Source organism: Struthio camelus, chromosome 19, assembly GCF_040807025.1.
Source record: "Struthio camelus isolate bStrCam1 chromosome 19, bStrCam1.hap1, whole genome shotgun sequence".
Taxonomy (NCBI): domain Eukaryota; kingdom Metazoa; phylum Chordata; class Aves; order Struthioniformes; family Struthionidae; genus Struthio; species Struthio camelus.
In genome coordinates, this window is record NC_090960.1 from 9,924,254 (window position 1) to 9,947,042 (window position 22,789).

Genomic DNA, 22,789 nt, shown 5'->3' on the forward strand with positions numbered 1-22,789 from the left:
ATGACGTGATAACTGCTGCACAAAAAGGGCTAGATCCTGCCCTGAGCGGATAGCAACCTAGTCTAAGATTATTATTATTAAAAATAAGTAAATGCCTAAGCAATGTGTACCCACATGCACATACACACACATACATTTCCCTTTCACATTAAATTTCAAACTGCTGGAAAGGGACCGTGCAGGGCTGTTTTAGTGCTTACATCTCCCCTAAGGGAGATATTTTTTTCCCCTTCTCTCTTCTTAAGGCTGCCATAAAACAGGCAAAGCCCCTGGATGCCTCTGCACACCGTGCATGCACCGTGCACGATGCACAACCCTGGCCCGGCGTGTGGGGCAAGGCGGCAGGGCCTTGGCCTTGCGGTGAGGGAAGCCCTGCACTGTTGGTTCACCAGTCGGGTGTTGGGCAACGCTGTGTACAATGTGCCACCAGCTCGCTGCTCCCTCAGCTGCTTACTGCCCTTCCTCCTCCTTCCTTCCCCCTTCTTGGTCACTACGTGAACAATGTCTGACTCTAGCCGATCGGACTGTGATGGCAGAGGTGAAGCATTTTTTCCACCCGTCCCAGGCACAGTGACCTCTCTTGCTCCTCCCTCCCTCACACCCACTGACACAGGGCCATGGAGGTGCTCAAAGCCACGGCTGTCACACAGACAAGAGTGCTGGAGGGGAGTGAGGGGGCACAAGGTGGTATTTTCAGCTCCTGTTCACAATCCTCCCCAAGGTAACGAAAAAATAACAAGGATTTGCTCTTGCAAGCAATGTTATTGGCAGTAGTAGGGGCAGCAGAAGCCCTAAGCAGAGCTCAGGCTTGATGCTTGGACCATCCCGTTGCAGCGATGGTACCCGAGCACTGCCTCAAAGCAGATCTGTTCCTGGGGCTGTTTTCTCTTCCTCTAACATGGTCCCAGAGGAATGGGAGCCACGCCGACCTCATTGACTCTTTCTCATCCAAGCTGAGAAATGAAGATCAAATACACACTAAAATCTGTGACCTGGTGCTCTCCCAACAGACAGCACAAGAAGGAGGGGGAGAGGAGCTCCCTGTGCAGATCCACCAGGCATTTCTGTTCTCGGTCCTCTGGTGGGTCACCCCACAAGTGTAAGCACCAGGACCAGGGCTGCCCCACCCCACTTCCCCCTGCAAGAATTATCTACTAATAACCTATCTTCTGGTTTTAATATAACTGCAGTGAAACGTGGGCAAAGCCTGAACCGCAGCTGTTAGCAGAGGTTTTGGAGAGCAGAAGTTTGTTCTCAGTGATGCTGCTGGGGCATCACAGGGACATGCAGCGACGGGAGGCGGCGGGGTGGTGGGAGTTGTTGGAGCTTTAGCTCAATTTCTACAAAAACAACTGCCAGGCCCTCATGCCAAAATCTTTTACTTGGTGTGATCTTCCATCTCCAAGTCCCTATCTTAAATTGAACATTTAGGGAAAAGTTATAAAAGCTACAGTATCAAAGTGCAGGTGGCCAAGGACTCTGAAAACAGTCAATTTACCTATAAATCCAAGTGAAATGAGAGAAATGGATTAGAGGCTAAAGAGGATCTTGTAGGGATAGATTCAGATCTACATCCATGCTGAGATGTCGACTGTCTTTGGTGTCACTTACATGGAGCTGCACAGCTGGGACATCCCATACCCCAGCAGGAGCTGGAGGGGCTGTTGGGTGGCTCCTCCCTTTTTCCTTCTCACAGTTTGCCACTGGGCCCTGAACTCAGGGGAGTTCTGGGGATGCAGGTTAGCGCAGCAGTTACTAACTCCCATCAGTTCAGTGTGCTGATGGTATCCTCCTCTTGATTGTCTTTACCCAGTGTGTAGAGGTGAAACCAGCTCCTGGATGGGGCTTGTTAGCTGAGACCGAGACCCAACGAGATTTGGATTATGAGTGTAGGAGACTAGTACTACCAGGGAAATAGGAGCTATATCCATGCCCTTTTTCACATGACAATCCCGCTAGTTTGCAAGGGAGGACTGTCTCCCCTTACTCCAGACATACAAAAGTATCTACATCTGAGCTAGTCAGCAAGATTGCCTTTAGGAAAATGAGCACTTTTAAAGCACAATCCATCTGACCTATTTTCTGACATTTACCTTAGGATGAGAGGAATTGTGCACTAGCAGTGCCTATCAGCTATCAGGGGAATCTGGATAAATAACTCAGCTCAAGGTATCTAAATTTGGATAGATGAGTCCAACTCCAGGTGCCATAACCTGGCAGTCTATGTCAGATCCTGCACAGAAGCAGCTACCAAAATTGTATTTACTTCACTGTACACTTCCCATAAAATCCATTTCTCTCACCCGCCTCACCGATGCTGTGTCACCTGTCAACAGTTTACTCACCTGCTTCTCATGTGAGAAGAGGGTAACGCTCTAAAGACAAAGCGTCCATATAGACATGGTTGGCTATGATAAAAAACAGAGAAAGAGGGGAGGAATAAACCATGGCGTTTACTGCAGAACCTGCTGCAGTAATCACCCCTATGACTTTTATGTTCACATGACACTAACTGCAATGTCGCAGGTGGGGTTAGGCCACATGCTGTCTTGGGACAACACAAAAGCATAATTTTGCTTTAAAATAACAACAACAACAAATAGATTTGTCAGAACTGATGAGAGAGCAAGAGGTTGAGCACGGGGCAGGTACTGCAAATCCAGAATGTGAATCCAAAGAGCAACACACCCACTTAGTTGATCTTTGGCAGTTATTCTCAAATAAATGCTCCAAGTATGAAGATCTCATCCCCTTTGATTCAAAAGGCAAATGAATAAGTGACAGAAAGTGACAAACTAAAGCTACAGAATCTGTGCAAACACATAAAGCAGGAGATACTCCAGAGAGCTCATCTTTCTGCACAAGAAAACATATGGTGCTCGACTGAGTAGCTAAGTGAAAAAAGAAATAAATAAGGCAACATCATTAGGATATAAATAAGTCAAAGGAGTCAGCACAGAGCTGTCTAGCAGCAGTTTCAAATGAAGATCTCACATTTTTCACCAAGCTGCAAAACAAAATTGATAAAAAAAAAAAAGAAATAAAAAAAACCCCTATATTTGTGCCATTTCCAGGGATTCAGTAGTTTGACAATTACAAGCAGAGAAACAACCCTTCCTGCCAGTAACACAGCCCAGGAAAATGAGCACTGTTCCCCAGTAGGCCATAATGAAACCTTTACCACATCTGCATTGTATGGATGCTTTTTGGCATAGTTTAGTCCTTATGTATACAGGGCATGATTTTTCTCCCAGTGTTAAAAGCTTTTGGATGATTAAAATAGGCACTAATTGGAAGACTGCACAGTTAGTAGAACAGGCCAATGTCTGAAACACAGTTCTCCAACAGAAAGGAGTTGAGGCCACTGCAGGGTGAGATCAAGTCCACCACAGCAGTGTCTCCAGTCTGAGGCCTCACCCTGGCCTCTCTCCTTCCCCAGGGGGCCCAGGAGATCAGCAGGGCTGGGAAGGAGCCCTGTGGGCTGGACAAGGCATCCTGAGGGCTCTGCAATCTCCCCAAGGCAGGGCCGGGAGCGCACTCTTCATTCAACCCAAACATGCACCCCATATACATGACGGCGGCACATATGGTCACGTACCGAGCACCCTTGTGCACAGACTCATCGTGTCGTTTGCCTGAACGCAGCCCATTCACACAAGGCGGGCCACAGGCTGTCTGTCGGGTGGCCAGATGGATGCTTGCTGGATAACTGGATCTGCTCACCAAGTCACAGGTCCACTTTCTTTTTGTCTGTGATGGGGTAGGGACAGCCACATCACTCAAGTATAGGATTCCCCCTGTGTGCATGAACTTGTACCAACTGGGGAGGGTGAAAAGCCTGCGAGTAAACCAGGACTCTTCAGTGTGGAAAGAAAAGACTTTGCATGGAGGGCGGGATCATTCATGGTCTCTTCCAACCCTAGAACTAAGCGTATGAAGAGGCATGTTCAGAAGAAACAAAAGGAGCTGCTTCCCCATAAAAGGCAGTTGTATGCATGCTTCTCCCTAGGTCGTTGAACTGTGGAGCTCTTTGCCAAAAGATGCAGCAAGCACTAAAAACTTGCACTGTCCTAAGGGAAGGCAGGACAGTTAATGAAATCTAAGCACACCAAGATGAATCCGACAGATTAAGGGGGGGACAGGGAACATAACACTACAGCTACATAGTGATCTTCTAGCAAAGACTGTGAGAGGGAACTGGGCTGGACCTGACTCTTCAATATATACTAAGGAATCTTGTTGTCCCCTCCCAAGAGTCTCAGAAAGTCCCAGCCCAAACTACTGATGGGAAGATCTTCTGCCCTGTCCTGCTCTTCCCAGATTTCCCACCTTCTGCCTGTATGCACATACTAGAGGTGGGCACCTGTTGCTCCTATTGACTCCTCTTCAACATCACCTTCCAGTTACCTACTAGAAGCTGGAGTATCGAGACTGCACTGTCTTGATATTTAACAGATATCTCTCCACTATTCTTTTCCTGTATTAAATAAAGAAATAAACCAGCATCTCTTTGCCCTGGAGAAGCTTTCAACAAGATGGATAAATATATATAATTAGCCAAGGAGAGAGCAAACTCCAGTGAATACAATACACCCTGTGAGACAACCCTCCATTAAAAGCCTCCTTGTTTAAACTTCAATATTTTAGCAAAAGCGACAAAGAAACATGGAGAAAAGCATTTATTTTACGCTTTTTACTTGATCCCTTCAAATAGGTTCATCAGATAATTTTCTGACAATTTCTCATGCCTTGGATATCCTGTCCTCTCTCCACAAATCTGTGTTTTTCCAACTCTCCTTTCTAAGCTGGATCCCAATGCTCTAGTAGAGATTTCCCACTTTTGCAGTTTGCATCCTCTCTTCTTGCCCTTCTTGTTTTATTGAGCTGGCCTGGAAGATGTACAGTAGGGAACACCACACACTCGCGAAGCAACGGGGCTCCGTTCCTAAGATACAGGATCCTACCAAGAGCCCTAACAAAAGAACAATGACATTTACATAACATAGCACAATGTATGCAGAAGGGGCCTGGCCAACTACTTGTATAGGCTGACAAAGTCCATACAATTTATGTGCCCTGTTTTGCTGATCTGCTTTTTCCAGCTTGGCAAGCTGCCACTGAGAAAGCCACGTTAAGCAGAGGGGAAAAAAATCCTTACTCAACTAGTCGGCCAGGTGCTGTGTATTTTGTAAGTGCTCGCCTGTGCCTGCGCACGAACACATGAGTGAGTCTGAGAAGGGGAACTAGGGAAAGCAGTTTGCACGGTGCTGCATACCACACTCTGTAAAAGCTGCATTTTCCCCACCTGTAACCCAAACTAGAAAATGGAAATAGCCCACTGAAAAAGAGAAACAGGAGGCAAGAGTCAGAGAGAGGTCTGGCTTTTTGCATTGTTTCTTTCGGAGATTAGATTTAGACTGACTGCAAACATCAGCACGCCACACGCCCAGGGGAATTAGATGCTGAGCTTATTCCTCCCGCCCTGGTAAACAATGCTGAACTGATGATGCAATGTTCAGCTTTCATGTGCTGCAGAGGCCACAGCTAAGGTTGTGTTATTACCAGCAGCAGCCTAGTATCCAGGGCTGTTGTACTGAGCAGACCCAGGGTGTCTCCCTAGAGAAGAGGCATTTGTTCATTTTCACTGTCTGCTAATTTAAAGATGTGAATATAAGTTTGGTTCTGCATGCTAGAACTTAGCCATGGACAGTTAGATGGAAGGGTAATTTAAACAAGCACAATTGCAGTGTTTTCAGGAGCACGACAAGGGGATCAGTTAGTGGAAATGATCTGCAAAGCCCTAGATAAAAAAGGGGATAGGTGAAATATTCACTTGGTCTAAATAACACACACTGATCTGTATATGGCCCAGGTCTTGAGATGAATGAGATTAAACCAGATCCAAACTACCTAGCCCCTTCTAGAGCAAAAGAAGGATGAAAATCAGGGATCAAAAGCTCCAAGAGCTCTGGAGTGTTTTAACTACAGAATCAAAAAATCTTTGTTTATTGGGTCTATCATGATGACATGACCATGTCTGTAAAGCACAGGCCACAGGTGAGGCTCACAGCCATGAACAGTCTCACTGGACCCAGCCCTCATTAACATTTTCTTGTTCAATTCTGGAACTGCCATGCATATAAAAAGGCAATTTGTAGCATTTTAAGATCTCTACATAATCTCAAAGTGGCTTAAAATGACCTTAATGGAATGGAAGGATGAGGCCAAAAACTGAGATAGGGCCCAATCCAGAATCAACATCTCTTCTATTTTATCTTAATCTTTGTTTAGTAAAAACTGAACTAAGTATAAAGCAAATACAGCATAAAAAATACACCCATATTAGTTGGTTTCTAGTTTAGTTTAGTTTAGATTCTGCAGGATTTTCACAAAGTTGCCCTGAAAATATCACTCTTGCCACAATGGTTTGTGTTTGTTATACTATTGTCACAATTACCTGTCATTACAATCAAATTTATACAGGAACGGCTCCTCAGAAATTAAACTGCACTCCCAGGCGGGATAGTTCCTTCTCCTAAACGTTCACTTCCAAATAATGAAAACTGCAAATGAATTTGTTGCAATTCAGACCATCTACCATTAAACCAAATCCTAATACTCCTATTAGGACAAAAAACAACTTGATGTTCAGAAGAAAGTCCTCCACCATACCTAAAGCTACAAATGGGCTGCTACAAGATTGCCATGCACTTAAGTTAGGTACCGAAATCAGATAGATGAGGCGCTTCCATAAATTCTTCCAAAGCTCATATAATAAATACCATTTTGCATCTTTAGGCACATAACTACCTTTGAAAATCAGTCTGTATATGTAATCAGCCATAACTGAACTCCCATGTGTGGAGGTCACCAGGAAAAGTCTCCACTGCTGCCTCTCAGAGATGCAGGCAGACATACAGGCAGCCTGGCCTGGGGCCGCTCTGCCTACAAGGGCAAGGTGGATGCCAGGCACTAACTCTCTGGCCCCTCTTGGTCACATAAAACACAGTGTGGACACAGCCAATCTGACCCTGAATGTTTCAATAAGGAATGTCCTTTGCAGCCTTGCTAGGACCTTACGGCCTCCACAATTTTCCCCTACTCTCTGCTGAAACGAATACAATACCTTATTCTCTAATGACTATTTTCCTGTAGGGATTTTGCAGTCAACTGTACAGTGGATAAACACCTAAATGGTGTTTATATTCAGGGGGAGATTCATGCCATGGGCTTTAAAGGTTAGATGTCTAATTCCAAGCTAGACTTGAAGGGCTTCCTTTAAAGTCAATACACAGAAATAAGAATTCCTGAAAAGTAATCATTTTGGTTCATGTCAGAATGGGATGAATTGCCCTGTTCCTCCCATTGACTAAAAGGAAGCCTACATTAACTAGCTCATCATTAAATGGCAAAGTTGCTAAGTCAGGGCAGGTGGATCCCATCCTTAGTATACAGGCTAAGGTGTCTAAAAGGGCTATCAGTCCTGGCCTGGAACGAGTCAAGAAAGAGTATTTTTAGAGCAGATACCTTCCTGACAAGGAGCCTGTATGGGGATCCCTTCAGGGGCCTATATTTGTTGTTCTTTAGGTGGACAAAGGGATCTCTACCGAGCTATTCTGCTCCTAAAAGTTGAATCCCAGATGTTTGACATGTTTTCGATATCTTTACATTTTACTTTATGAAATGCAGCTTCTCAGACACCTCAGTCCACAGTGGTGGGAACAAACCTCCACTCCACAGTGGTGGGAACAAACCTCCACCACAGGACAACTCGGTGCTCTGCCAGTTCCCTGCCTCGTCCCTCACCTTGCACAGGTGATGGGGAACTCAGCGGATGGCACAAGCTCATGCATGAAATGCAGAGGACCTGCAGCCTTCCACCTGCAACTGTCCTGCTGCTGCCTAAATGCCCCAGGGCTTGCTTCAAATGACGAAGAATGGGTGGACTGAACTCCAGCACGACAGAGGACAGTATTTTTGGTTCTGAGCAACTGGTCACTTCATTGGAAATAACCTGTTGCTCAGAACCAAAAATACCAGCTGAAGACCCCACTCAGTTCAGGGCACAGAACTGCTCTGGGATCTTTACTGAGACTTGTTTTCAAAAAGCATCGCCCTTTGAGAGCTTCTTCTCTCAGCCCCAGGTTTGGGCACTCTTCCCCTTGGGTTAGACGCTGACACTGTTGCAGTTACCCATGACTTTGCCACAGTTGTTTTCCTCTGCATGCAGCACTGATATAATTGCGCACAAAAGCTTTGGAGCTTAGGAGAGCACAGGACCTCCTCCCCACTCTATACCTCTGCTTTCCACGCTGGCGTCCTACGCAATTGCGGGATGCACCCACTTTTGACCCTTATTGACAAAGGCCCCCTAGGAGAAAAACCCAAAGACTATCCAGTCCACTAGGTTTGACAATTTTTCTCCTCCAGAATAAAACTCTTCACACTAGAAATAGAGCTCATCAGTGTGAGAAACAACTTGGAGGAGGTGAAATCTAAAGCAAACCAGAAACTGAGAGTCACTGCAAAACCTACCACTTCTGCTTCAAATGCTGTATGCGTGTCTTTGACCTGGCTTTCCCCAGCAGAAATACATAGCAACATATATTTAAAACCTTTTTTTTTTTTTTTTTTAAATAACCCCTACCAAAACAAGACACTCCACTGCACACACTTCTGCCCCTGGGGAGATGATGAAAGAACAGAAAAAACATGTGAGAGATGTTAGTCACGTTGCTCAGCGTGTTACAGGAAGGGGCTCTGATCCCCCCCCTTACGAATGCGGTCTCAGATCCTACAGAGGAGAGAGGGGCACTTCTCGCCTTGCTTCAGTGCACCCGGAGTTTGTACAGCGCGTATGCGTGCACACGTGCACAGCTGTATACATATATACACACACACACGTACACGCACTTATGAAGTACAACCTATTTATAGCTTATCATTTTGTTGTAGTTCAGCGACTCCACAGTTTCATGAACTGGACCCTAACCGTATCGATGGCCAGAATACCTGGAGATATTTACGTTTGCTCAGCACCTGGCTGATACATATGGGCTCCACCTAGGTGCCTTGGCAGGACCAGGCCCTTATCTGATGGTGCCGAATTAGGCCTAATATTGTAATCTCTCCTTCCCAAAACACGGAAAAGAGGCTCACAGCCCAGGTTTTGATTCCAACTGGTTTACGCCCGGCCTTGTGAAGCTCCCAAGGAAAGGGGTGGGATAGGGTGCTAAAACGGGCAGTGTGGTGGGGGACCTGACTCAGCCAAGCAACAAAGAGCCCCGAATCTCTCCGCCGCGCTGAAACGAGAGCAACTGAGAAAACGACCCTGGGCAAGAGCGTTGCACAGGCAGAAAGGAGACCAGGCCACTGCAGGAGCATGCAGGGCACCAGCTCAATCAGCTGCCTCCTCCTCTGCCTTCTGCACGGCGGTACGGCGGCCCCCCGCCCCGCGACGGGCGCCAAGGGAAGGGGCTGCCTCCCCGCTCCCACCTCGCCGCTGGGGCGGCCGCCCCGAGAGCAGCCTGCGCTGGTGCGAGCCCGCAGCCCTCCTCCTCCTCCTCAGTCCCAGCCTATTACCCAGTCAGCACACATGCTAACGCTTCGCCCTCATGAATCTTTCATGGCGCTCCGCGAGATTGTTCAAGCATAGGGCCACCGCGGCGGAGCGGTGCAGCGCCTGCCAGCGCCCAGGCGGCCGGCGGGAATAACCGGGACGGGTTCGAGCCGAGTCCCCCTCCACGCCGAGCCTGCTACGAGGTCCTCTCGTGCAAGTTTCCTGCTTAATCTCGCGCAGAGAGGGGGAGAAAAACCATCTATCAGCCCGCAAGCTGTTTAGCACAGCCAGGCAACGGCACCGAGCCAAAGGGGCTTAGTCCTGCAGCCGGGCAGCGCCCGTTGCCCCCCGGCTCGCGGCCGGGTCTCCTCCGTCAAACCACCGCCGCCGTCCCTTCCCCTCCCGTGCGCCAGCCAGAAGGTGGGTTTGGTCCCCCTCCTTCTTCCCCTGCAGCGGGAAAAAAATAATTTAAAAATTTAATTTAAACCCCTGTGCCCATTGAAACGTGCGAGCAGCGACTGACCCATTTTGCGGCGCCTGTCGCGCTGATGTAATTCGGCAGCCAACGCGCAGGGCAGCCCCTGAGCCCGAAAGGCAGCACGTGACGCGGAGATCAAGCGCCGCAACGACTTAGCAGGCCCGCGTGTGTCCCCGCTCCTCCCCGGGAAGGCTAACGACAGGCAAATCCTCCCAGCCCCCGTCGCCTCGCAAGCTCCTTTGGAGCCTCGATGCTCAAAAATACCACCAGCATGGGCACCCTCAGATCGCTCTGCACATCCCCTCCTGCTCCAGCCAGGCAAAGGCGCCTCGGAGCGTGCGGATGTCTCCCTGCACGGTACAGACGCAGCTATAGCTATAGGTGCTAGGTTTTCCCTTTGCCTTAGATCCAGTTTGTCAACGTGGTGCACAAATAAACACCTTTGGCTCTTTCTCCAGCTAAGGAGCAGCAAGGGCTTTGCTCGGTCCTTTCCTGCCCCGGGGAGGGCTGCGTAGCAGTAATACCTACAGCGCACGCCCTGTCCTAAAGCTAGGGAGAGATGGTGCTTCCTCGTGCCTGGGGAATTGGATGGGATCTATCCCAGGCTTTGCACTAACATGCCAAGTGGTCCTGGCCTAATCGCATCACTTTGCTGTGCCTCTGTTTCCCTGCATTTCAACTTGGTACAATGCTACTAATTTCACGCATACTGCTCTGGCAGAGCACTGAGAAGACACCTGTGGGTTATTTTTTATAAATGTTGCAAAACCCTTCCATGAGATGGGTGAAGTCATTCACAGAAGTAAGCTAATCCCATGTCAGCTCAAACCATCATCCCACTTCTAACAGGGCTGGCTGGCACAGGACTTGCGTCCCATCAGCCTCGTCCCACCTCTCGTCAGCTAGCAGCTGGTTCATGCCCTCAAGCACAAGGTGTTCCTATCTCCCACGCTTTTATATCTCCTTTCATGCAGTTGTGGATGTTCTGGGTATCCACATCCGCTTTTAGCTCTTTTTGAATCCTCTTAACCTCCCCAGTCACCCCAGAGCTGCAGACGAGTCCCAGCAGTTATTAGTGCGGAAAAAATAGGCCCTTTGGTCAGTTCTACGCTCGCTGCCTTTCAGTCCCATCAGGTGCTTCCTGATTTCTGTTTCACAAAAGAAGGTGACTACAAGCGCCTGATTTACCTCCTATGTGCCATTTACTATCTACTTTTTTATGTGCATGGATCATATCCCCTTATATTTATCTCATCTTTAAAATAAATGTTCCCCCTTATCCTTCAGTCTCTCCTCATGTGGAAGTCTTTCAATGTCTCCAATAATTTTTGTTGCCTATCTCTTGACCCCTTCTATTTCTGCTATATCTTTTTGAGACAGATTGACTAGCAATGAACACAGTATCCCCGGCAAGACCACGCCACTGATTTATGTGCTGGCATTATAATACTCTCAGCAATATTTTTAATCCCATTCTTCCTCAAATTTTCTTTGCTTATCTGGCAGCTGCTCTACACCGAGAGTAGAGATTTTGCACAGATGTCTCTGTTGACGCTGCTATCTTCTTCCCAAATGGTTACAGCTAATTTGGAACTCAACATTATGCTCCACGGCTCCTTCCAATGTGCAGACACTTTGTGTTTCCCAGCTCCACCCACCTCACAGGGCCCAGCCTTCTAGCTTTATTAGGCTCTTGTGAAGTTCTCCACATTCTTGTCTTGACTAAGCAAAATAAATCTGAGGCAACTGCAAATTTTCTTGTCCACTTTTTTTTCCATTTCATTAACAAATATATGACACAATACCAGGTCTAGTATACATTCTCATTGCATCCTGCTGTTAAATCTTTGGCATAATTCTTTCTCCTGTTGTCTCTCAGATGGTTCCTCACCCATGGCAGTATTCTGCCTTTCATCCAATACTCATGCAGCTTCCCTTTAATTAGCCTTTGTAGAAGGACTTTTCCAAAGTCCAAGGCACTATACAGACAAGCTACTCATCTCACTGTAACTGCACTTCTTTTGAACATGCTGCTCATGAGCCATTACATGGGCACAAATAAGTTTTTTAACTTGAGCTTGGAAGCTCTTTAGGATAGCCATACCCATGGCTGCACACAAAGCCCACTGCCTCTCGTGCCTCAGACCAAGGACGTAAAGATCACAGCCTGCCTTGTTCATCCCCTCAATGAACTCTGAGGTTCAACGCCAGTGGGCTGGAGTCCAGGTTGCAGAAAGTGCAATAATATTCCCCTGCTATTGGCTAATGTGCTGTGCCACGGTGAGAGACTCTCCATCATCGGTCCCTGAAGCAGAGGCTGAGGACTTCCCTTCCTCTCTGGGGCAAAAGATTTGAGAGCAGAGCAAAGGCAAGAGATGACAAAGAGGTTGGGAAACGTCTGGATGAGGCTCCAGGTTCCCCGAAGACCATGACAATAAGGCGCAACAGTGTAAACAGCTGGCAAACAGGAGGACCGGCAGTCCTTTAGGGTAGGAAGGAGCTCAGCTCTCTGGAGACTAAAGAAATCTGCTCACTTGAGAGAGAGACCTTCACTGCAACCAGCAATGGTGTCTCTGAACCCAGGCACGTGCAGCAGACACATGCCCACAGCTAAAATGCCCTTGGACGACTGTTCAAAGGAGACCGGCCATTTTACCATCGCTTGCTGTTTTACAAAGAGGCTTATTTTCTTCCCATCCCCTCTACTCAGCATAATGGATTACATTCAAGATCTCCACTCCTGAAAGTTATTTTGGCCGATCAGAAGTTCCCCATTTTTGATGGGCAAAGCAATAGGTACAGAACTGGTCACCTGAGAGGCACCTCCAAGCCAAACCCTCTTAATTTCTATAGGAACTGAAAATATGTTTCCCCATCACCAAGCACATTTCTATTCAAATCAGTATCAGCCATTCAGCAAGATACCTGCCTTCCTGCATTTATTTTATAACAACAAAGCTGTCCTCAGCTCTTTAGGGCTGGTATTTTTATTTTATTTAGTTAATATTTTTAAACATTACTACTGCTATAATAAATGTTAACTATTTGTGCAGAGCTCTGAGTGCCTTGGCAGGGGCCTTTATATGTGCAAAATAACAGCAAATCATAATAAATAATAATAATAAATTATTATGGTTGATTACAAGGGAATGTGCTCCATTTTTATAAGCTCTAGACCACCTACAGCTCACAAAATATAATGGGAAACATTAAGCCTTTAACTGGTTTTATGCATTCCCTTCCCCCGCTTCCACTCCCCATGTTCTGTAATAGATTTACAAACAGTATAAGGAAAAAAAAAAAAAATCTTCCCTTATAAGAATAGCATCAAAATTCTCCTCAGCTTTCCAGCTGCTGAGTGTTTCTGAAGCCTTCAGTGAAATGCAATTAGTATCTTTTACCGCCTGCCTTCTGGGGATACTGACATTATTATCTTATTGCAGTTTCACCTTGACATGCAGATCACAAGGCAGAGAGCTGGATTCTGTCTCGAGACGGCTTGAATTGTGGCATTGCCGCAGATGGCTCAGTGATTTGAGAAAAGGAGAAGGAGGCAAAAAGGAAACAGCCATTTTCTCGATTCTATAGATCTCAGCTTTAAAAACGTATAAATGAATGATGAGAAATGGGGGAGGAAACGCTCCTCCTCAGCTTTTAGCAGGACAAACATGGCAAAAGAGGGCTGGAGGGAGGAGGTTTTTGCGAGCCGGCTGCCAGAACTGCCCCCCGAGCCAGCAACCAGCTCCTGTGCTGGGAGCCGGCAGAGAGCTGCCAACGCTCGGGCTTCGGGTTAGCGCGGGACTCCGCTCCCCCTCCCTCGAACCCGCAGCATATTTCAATTCCATATGGATGCATTCCCAGATCTCTGCGTTGCACTGCAAAAGGCAAAAAAAGAAAGAAGGAAAGAAGCGGGGGGCTGGGGAACCCTTCAGAATCACTTTATGTCCTTTCAAGAATGATCACAGGGACATGACGCGCCACTCTGTAGCTGCGCTAGTAAGTTTGGCCCTATGAAACGTTGAGTCATCTGGTGGGTAATGTTTGCAGCTGCACAAGTCTCCTCGCTGAGGCTTTTGGTGGTTGTGAAAATGTGACATTAAGCTTCAGGTTGTGCAGCCTGAAAGAACAAGCTTTTCTCTCTCTCTGCCAGACAGCATTTCTCCGAGCCCCGAAGCACTTTCAGGGGAAGTCATGAGCACGTGTCTCCACGCAGCATTCAGGGACTGGGAGTCCCAGCTTAAACAGTTTCGTGTCTCCACGCAGCATTCAGGGACTGGGAGTCCCAGCTTAAACAGTTTCTTTAAGATGGGTAAGAAGGGAATCTGGGAGGATGAAGGGCATTTTGAAGCTCATGCACAGTCTCCTCTTAGGTTACCCAGTTCCAACCTAAACGCAACGCATCCCACTGACTTGCAGTGTTCTTGAACCTGAACTCTCTCCAAGGGCTGAAATAACCATGAGGTAAGAAACAAAGTGTTATTTTATTTTATTTAATGGTGTCGTGTCCATTATCACACTTATGAAGTGATGAGTAACCAGAATGCACAGAATAGGCTCAGGGAGCCTTTCTGGTTTCACCTACCACAGGTCTGAACCCAGTGAACAACACTGGCATATCTGGAGATACAGTTCTCATGTGAGACCTACAGCAGAGCTGAGGAAATCCTGTTGTTACAAATGGAGTTAGCAGAAAATCAAATCCACTCCTTGCCTTTCTTCCACCCATTCTTCTCTCTTATTACTCTTAATTAATACTAATTCTCTGCATTCAACACTAATGGTCTCATACCCCTGAGAAACCAATATATGATAACTTTCATGTATTCAAATCTCTCTACCCCTAAGAAGGATGAGATAGGAAGCCTCAAAGGATTCAGAACTAGGAAGATCTCTCTGAAATGGCTTCTCTCTTTTGAGCTCTGTTATTTTTTATTCCAATGGGAAATGGGAAGAGAACAGACGCCTTCCTGGTACTTGGTTACTTCCAGTTCTTTTCCCATCAAAAATCACCATACCTAGGAGAGGTGCAAAAATGGGACTAACAAATATTCAGATCATTTCAAAACTTCCACTAGTTCTCCTGCATCATCCTTATTTCTGACCAGCCTGCTGACTTGTATTATAAAAACAAAAAATTGTATTATAAAACCCAACTTGCAAGCATATCTATTCAGTACAGCAGCATGCACAAGTACTTCAAAATTACACCTCTACTCCAGGGAACATGTTCAAAACAAACAAACAAAATCCTAGTCTCATAAATCTCCCCCAACTCCCCCAAACCAAAATGAAACTCCTCACTGCTGCTAGACTCCTTGGTGCCTCCCAATAGAGAGGGGGACACAGGCACCAGGTAGATTACTTGGGGCCCTAATGCACTCTTCCAGAAATAGCAGAAAGAGAACATTCGTAAGAACTTACGTATCACCCCAGCTCCCTTGTCTTGTACCATGAGGGTTGCTGGCAAATAATCATGAAACCCTACTCTATAATGACCTCATGTTTTCCGTACCAGTAGGTTTGGGGCTGTTAAAGAAATGCCCTGCAAAGAATTAAGGCTGTCTCTTAAACTCTTCATAAGAATCTTTTTTCATTTAAAAATATTTGGAAAGAAATGACTGTTAAACAAACAAAGGAAAAATATTAAGTAAATGCCATTGTTTTACTGATGCTAGACTGGCAAGGGAAGATTGTAAGAATTAGTAATTCCAGAGAGCAACTGGCTAATTTCCAAGGGAATAGGGAGAGGGGGAAGTGAGGAACAGCAGTAATTTACAGCTTAATCCATTTGTATTTCCTCTTTACAGCTCTCATCAGGATTACCAAATGCAAATTATTTATCATATTTTATTGGTACACCCTTTTAATGCACTGGCACGTGAAAGTGAAATTTCTTATACCTTCCAGAAGGCCAGTTTTGTAACTAAAAAACCATGTCCCTCATCAGCCTTCTTTTTTGAAAGGCGAACACCGCTTCAAAACAGGGGCAGGCATTTTTCCCATTACACAGTCACAGCATACGCCATCGGCATCCTAGCTCAGACCCAGTTTTTCAAGGGCAGCATCAGGCAGATCTCCTTAAACTATTGTTTCCTCCTGTTGTTAGGCTCATCATTTGAACGTAATGCAAGTGTAAAAGGACCCAGCTGGTATTAACAAGACTGTTACTTTCAAGAATCCAGAAGAGGATCAAATGAAGGAGAAAATTAAATTAAACAAGTAGCACTTAATTATGTAGGTTGTTTTTGTACTTTCCCCTTCCTCTATGCAGTAGTTTCCACCTGAAAATCTCCAAGTGCTTTACAGCTGGTAATTAAATCTCAATACTACTGCAGAGAATGATGCAACAGAAAGTGTATGCAGTATGCTTGATCTTGTCGCTTTGATTATATGTTAACTTTATGTCTCCCCAGACCTCTGCTCTGCCTGGACGCTCCTTGCAAGTTAACCTGAGTACTGCTCAAACACTTGTAATAGCGTTCCTGAATGAACAAGCCTATTAAAAGGGAAGTCACAGACTACATCAGAAGGGAGAAGAGTAGTAAAGACGACTGAGTGCCCTGACCCACGCTCTGGCCTCCAGGCCCATCCTGCTGCAGTGCCAGAGCTGGGGAAGGTGTCTCAGATGTCAATTGCAGCAGCAGGGATCCCACCCGCTCTGGGCATCCCAACCACATGAGCAGAAAAGTGCAGCTCGCCCAGCCCACGCTAGCATTTACTGCAGTCTACCAGCACCCAAACGCTGAAGTCACAAGAGCTGGTACGATGAGGTCCACTTGGAAAGCCGCATGTCCTCCATTACTCCATTTGGGATGTTTCAAACCAGCGGGTAAATAATAGTATCAACATGGGGGCCACCAAGAGCTTCCTCCCATTCATTCCCCACCAGAGCAATCAATGTATGGTGATAATTATAATTACACATGAACACACGGGCTGGATAGATGATTCAATAGTTGTCCCCTTTGCAGAGAACACTAATACCCTCATTCCACTGCAGAAGCCCAAAGCTGCTATTTTACTAATAACGTCCTGTCGCCTTCCTCATTTTCCCCTCACTGATCCCACAGCAGTGCAAAACAACCTGATCTCACCAGGATTATCCAGGAATTCTGATCAGGGCCTAGTGACACCGTTCAGCTTCCCATCAATTACATCGTCCCACACAAGACTATCGCACTGGTAGGATGTAACTTATTCCTTAGCCTCTCTCCCTTGCAGTTACGGAGCCAAGAACCTCACAGGGACAAGCACTTCATCAAGAAAGACTCATCTATCAGGGTGGATCTCACTCCCGTCAGCAGCCTGGAAGCTGGGATCCACCCTGCCAAGTCTGCCTTTGGGTGCTAAGGCGCACACATGAGAGGAGTGCAGGCTGTATGTCATCACCAAATTGCTTCAGAGAGGACCGGCTTGGTGGCATTTGAGAAGCCCGTGAAGAGCAACTTCAGCATAATGTGGTTTACAAAGTTATTCTCTAAGAGCAACGAAAGCGCACGGTAACGTTCATCTGGCAATCAAAAACATTAGCAGAAGTTCGGTTGGTGGATCGCAGAGATGATACAAATTAAAATATCTTTGACAGCATAAGCAGAAATCTGGTTGGCACAGATGCTATTGCAATCCCGAGACAATTGCAACCATTTGTAAAGAGGGGAATCTTCTGGAAAAGTCCAGTTTCACAGCATGAAAAAGCCAGCTCATTTTTTACAACCTCCTGATATAAAATCATGCTTGTTAGTCTTGGACTGCAGCTCACAGGCAGAGAGAGATAACACCTAAGTACCTTTACTTCCGCTGGTGTTGAATCAGGTGCAGTTCTGCAACTGCCTCCAAGCTGTAAAAACAGCAAGGCTCTTCGTTTTAGCCGCGGAGCATGGAGAGGGAACGGCACAGAGCATGGGATGAGGGTCCAGCGACCACCCCACCGCGCAGCATGGACATCTGCCCCAGCCGCAGGCTTCTTGCCAGGGAATCGATGGCTTAAGGGTTCTGTCTTCAGTAGCTCATGATTGAAAGCTGCTGCTCTCAATATTCTCTAACAATGAAGAAATATTTTAAGAGTCAACAAATACTTGAGATCTTCAATAGCCCAGGATAGCTCTATGGTTTTCCAAGTTGCTTTGGATACCACGGGCCTGATTTTTCTCTTATTTATTCCAAGCAAAGCAGGAGTAATCCAGCAGTGTCAGCAGAACTCCTCTAGCACGGCTCAGCATAAGGAAGAAGAGAGACAGCCCGCTGTCAGCTGAAACCAGATTGCAGAACCAGTCAGGAAGTTGATTTTCTATGCCACCAAAAGTGTTCACAACGAGACAAAAGCCAGAGTTACGATTTTGTGTGTAAAATAAAATATAAAACTGGGGGGAAAGGAAAGAGTAATTAATATTTCAAAGGGTAGTCTTTTTATTTATAAGCTTTTTAAACAGGATTATAACATACTTCACGTTTAAATTGATTTGAAAGGAAAAAACATTTTTTTTTGGGGGGGGGGAGGCAAACAATTGGAACAGATGTTGTTCTTCCTTTCTTTGGATAAAGGTTTTACCAACTTTTTTCAAACAAAATATCACTGAACTCAGTACAACTTTGTTAAAATTTCATGTTAAATGAAACAACCTTTTCCACTGGAAACTGTTTCAACAAAAAATCTTCTCTCAGCTTTCTGCAAGACTGGCCCTCTGCAGAGCCCCTAGCTGTTTCCTCTGGGCCATATGAGCCTGACAAGAGAAAGAGGATTTTTAGGGCCATCAGGGCAGCGCAGCTGGAACAAAGCGGGATGGGATCTTTTCTACTCAAAGCATGTCGCACAAACCTGGTGCTCTGCGTCTGCTCCCCTTGCACTTGGTATGGGTGTGCAGCTGCGGGGGCGGTTGTGCTAGGCCTGCAGAAACATTTTCCCAGACCCACCCTGACAACTTTCCTCCCCCCCCCCCCCCCGGGCTTTCTGCCCTCTCAAACGTAATTCACACTCCCTCTATGCCCTCATCTAAAGGAACAAAACAATCTCCTGGTAGTATTTATGGCACTGTGAGCAGAGGAACTCAACCCATGTCTGGTGACCAAGATCAGGAAATAAAAATCAGTCTATACCAGCCCTGCAGTGCGTCATGCTTGTTACATTGCCTCCTCCTCCTCCACACAGCATCACAGCAGCAACTCAGGCTCCTGCCCAAAGCCTGCTGGGGACTGGATTCCTGCACAGAGAAGCAGAAGAGGAAAGTTGGTCTCGCTGTTGCTAGCAGGGAGGCTGCCATCAGCCCAGTGTCAGATGAAGAATCCGAAACAGCGAGCATCCCTGATGGAGGAATGCACCACGAGACCGACAGGATTAAGCTCTTAAGGGTTTGACTTTCAATACAGAGCAGAAAGAGTAAAGATGAATCTAATACGGTATCCTGGTGGTTAGATTATTCAACCAGAAAGTAGATACTTGGGTTCAATTCTCTCCTTCGCCTATAGGTGAGGTCCAAACCCCTCCTGCAACAGTATCTGACCATTATGGTCAGATTCACTGCGCTGATTGATGGAGCAGGAGGGGGCAACACCTTGCAAACCTACTGGGCACAAAAGAGGAGCAATAATCCCGGGTTGCTGGTCTGTTCCCTCAGGATCATCCATATATTTTCCATTAAAATGGTCACTCAGTGAAATACAGGACATTATCATGAAGTGGGGTTCATGATAAGGTTGATGATAAGATCCTCAGGCAAAATGGAAACAATCTCAGACTCTCTCATTCTGAAAAAGGGAAAGCTGCCCACTAAATGATCACAGGGAAAGTAGATGGCCCCATCTGTACCCCTTTTAAAGGCAGTTTCCCTATGCTCATTCCCAGGAGAGGATTCTGGGTGGAGGGTCTCAGGCTGATGGAGGGGTTGTCCTCAGGTGGAGTGAGGTGTGTGTCAGAGAAAGCAGAGTTCAGGCTGAGTGTGCCCAGAAGCTCCTGTTACATGAGTGACTCCTCATTTTGTGTGCGGGTGGTTTGGTTTCATTCCTGGTGATTTCATCTCAGCTCAGGTCAGTCCTCTGCAGAACCTAGCATCTCTGACAGTGAGGAAGAAGTATTTTCAAGACAGAAGCCAGAGTTCATAATATGAGTCCTGGTGATAATAATTGCATGGTTTTTGGTTTTGACTGATAAGACAATTTTTAACTTTAAGCAGTCATGATTGCCAGAAAATATAGAAAATAGGTAGGTCTCATTTGCCAGAGCTTTCAGTGTTTCCTACACAAATTTCTCTTTCTCCACCCAAGATATCCAGGAACAAACACAAAATAGCAAAGATTTAATCATTTCCATGCAAAAGACAACATTTTCTTTAGTGCCCAGCCGTACCACCTTGGCGGAGGCGATATTTTAATGCCAATTACTGTTTTGATTCTGTGGCACTCCCTGGTACAGATACTCAGAAGTCCACCTTTTCCCATCACAAGCACCGGATAAAGAGCCAAGGAGTGCATCTGAACAGCCCTGTGTCAGCACAGGAAGCAGCTACTGAAATTCTCACTTCTGCAATCAGACCAAACCCTATTGTTCTCTAGGACTCTCTTGTGTTGCTAAAGAGGATGGATAAAAATAACTCAGATTCAATTGTTCTGCTATTTATACACCAAAAAGTCAAAAGCATAAAGGTTACCAGCCCTCCGGGCTGTGCTGGAGTTGCTGTCCTTGTGGGTGCCATGTGGGGGAGCGGCGCTGGAGGATGGGGCGGAAGAAATCAGGCTGTGTGAAGATAAAGAAGCTTTTCAAAAGCCCAAATGGCAGATCAGCATGTAGCTTGCAGGGTAAAGTGACCCATTTGGGCCTTTGTATTTCCAAAGACAAGTCAGCCCACAACAATAGGTGGAATCATTCTTTGTTTGGTGGGTGTAATTGGAGAACAGAACTCGGCTATCCACTCCAGAGTACAGATCTACAGTTCAAAGATGAATCTAAAGCCCCCATCTTCTAGTGCTTGCCAAAGAAACAGAGACACAGATGGCGCTGAATACAGATGTAAGGCAACCCTCATCCAAAGACCATCAAAGAAACCACAGTCTTCCCAGGCCTAAAGCCTATAAGATAATGGGGCTTGTCAGGGAGATAAAAACTGGACTTCCTCCATATTGTGCATTAGCCACAGGAAACAAAACTCATCTGCCAAAGCTGTCTTTGCAAAATAGCCCTGATTTAGTAAGCAACAATTTCATATTAAAATTTTGGTTGGAAAAGTCACCTCGTTTAGTAGGTTGGAGCAGCAAGAAGTACCTGAAGCTAGTAAAGCACCAGCATCCGTGCCAGCTAAGCAAGCCCTCTTGAGTCTGGCTAGCTGTTAATAGGAACTGTGTTCTGTAAATGACCCTACAAAGGACCACCCAAAAAAGACAGAAGCCAGCCAGAAGTCAGGTATCATCTATGAGATTCACTAGGAAGACCGCACCATCAAAAAGAGAATTCATTTTCAGAGAGTAAAATATATTCGGATAATACAAATATCTTTCAGAATGAAGTTATGAGCTCTGCTCATTTACTTTGAAATTACCCATTAACTACTGCACACTAATTATCTACCTGTTTTGTTTTGTTTTTTAAAGGGAAAGATGTGTTCATTTTAAAGCCAAATAAATGCCAAGAAAATCATGCCACCCACTACAATTATGATCAAAATAACCATTTCTTTTGATAAGTTCCAAGCAGTTACAATGGCCCAGAGAAAATGTATTCTGAAGATCACTCACTACTGAATACTTTCCATACTTCTTCCCTCAGTAAACTAGCTATGTTTTTTTTCCTTTTATAAGCAGAGTACTTTTTAATAGGGTAATTTGTACTACAAACTCCTGAAAACATGTTTTGATTTTATTTTTTGTGGTTCCTAAAGCCCGAGTTTTGAAACACATACAGATAAAAGGGCTTTGACGTTTTTATTTCTTTATTTCCAGATTGCTCACTAGAGAACCAAGAGTCACTCCTTGCCTCTCAATCAAGGTCTGGGTAAAATCTAGACACTTGAATGGGTAATTAGGCTTGTCAAGTTATTTCATAAATGGCAGGAAGACCTAGCTAAATTTTTCCAAAACGCTGACATTAGAGGCTTTAGACTATGCAGGCTATTTTGAAGGATTTAAGCACACCTGAAAACTTACCCCCACCACTGATCACAGTTTTTATTGCACTTGTACAGAAAGAGAATAGTTAGCATTACTTGGTTCCTAACAAGACAGAGTGGGGTAAAGGAGCAATCACTTTGTGTAAGGGGGTCCTGACCTGAGCTGTGCAGGCTGGCACAAAGCTACCATGGTTACCCTCCATCATGGCTGGGCAAGTGGCCGGCTGCCCCCGCGGAACGCTTTGTCACCCTCTTGTCACTTCACACCTCTCATCCCACCAGTCTTCATTTGTCTGCTTGGCCCATCTGTTGCATCCTAACATAAACCAAGATGATAGATGTCACGGGAGACAGACTCTCTCTGCAGTTATTTGTTCATGCCATATACTTGAGACATCTAATTTAAGAGGCCTGAGTTCTCCCAGCGACTCTCACTGCCTCTCACTGACGAACACGCTTCGTGGAACTTCAGTTTCCAGCACGGGTCCTCTGAACCCAAATTCAGGATTGAAAACAGATGGGTGAGTACCCTCCATTTGCACTCCAGACTCCTTCAGGTGACCAGTTCAGACAGCCATAAAAACCACCCTGTGCTTCCACATGAGCAGGGCTAGGAGTAAGCTTGTGTGAAGAGTGCTGGACGGCTGAAACGTCAGCATC

The 22,789-nt window shown here is 45.9% G+C and overlaps 1 protein-coding gene across 3 annotated transcripts in view; it reads right to left on the reverse strand.

Annotated features, from left to right (window-relative positions):
- The window catches only part of TNRC6C (trinucleotide repeat containing adaptor 6C), a 357,433-nt gene that overhangs the window by 161,424 nt on the left and 173,220 nt on the right, over positions 1–22,789 (reverse strand). Inside the window, exon 1 of one of the 3 annotated variants that reach the window (XM_068914215.1) lies at positions 17,824–18,392. The exons of the other annotated variants lie outside the window; for them this stretch is intronic. The gene's annotated coding sequence lies outside the window, so the exon portion shown is untranslated. Of the gene's footprint in view, positions 1–17,823; positions 18,393–22,789 lie in introns of those variants that run through there. 3 annotated transcript variants of the gene reach the window in all.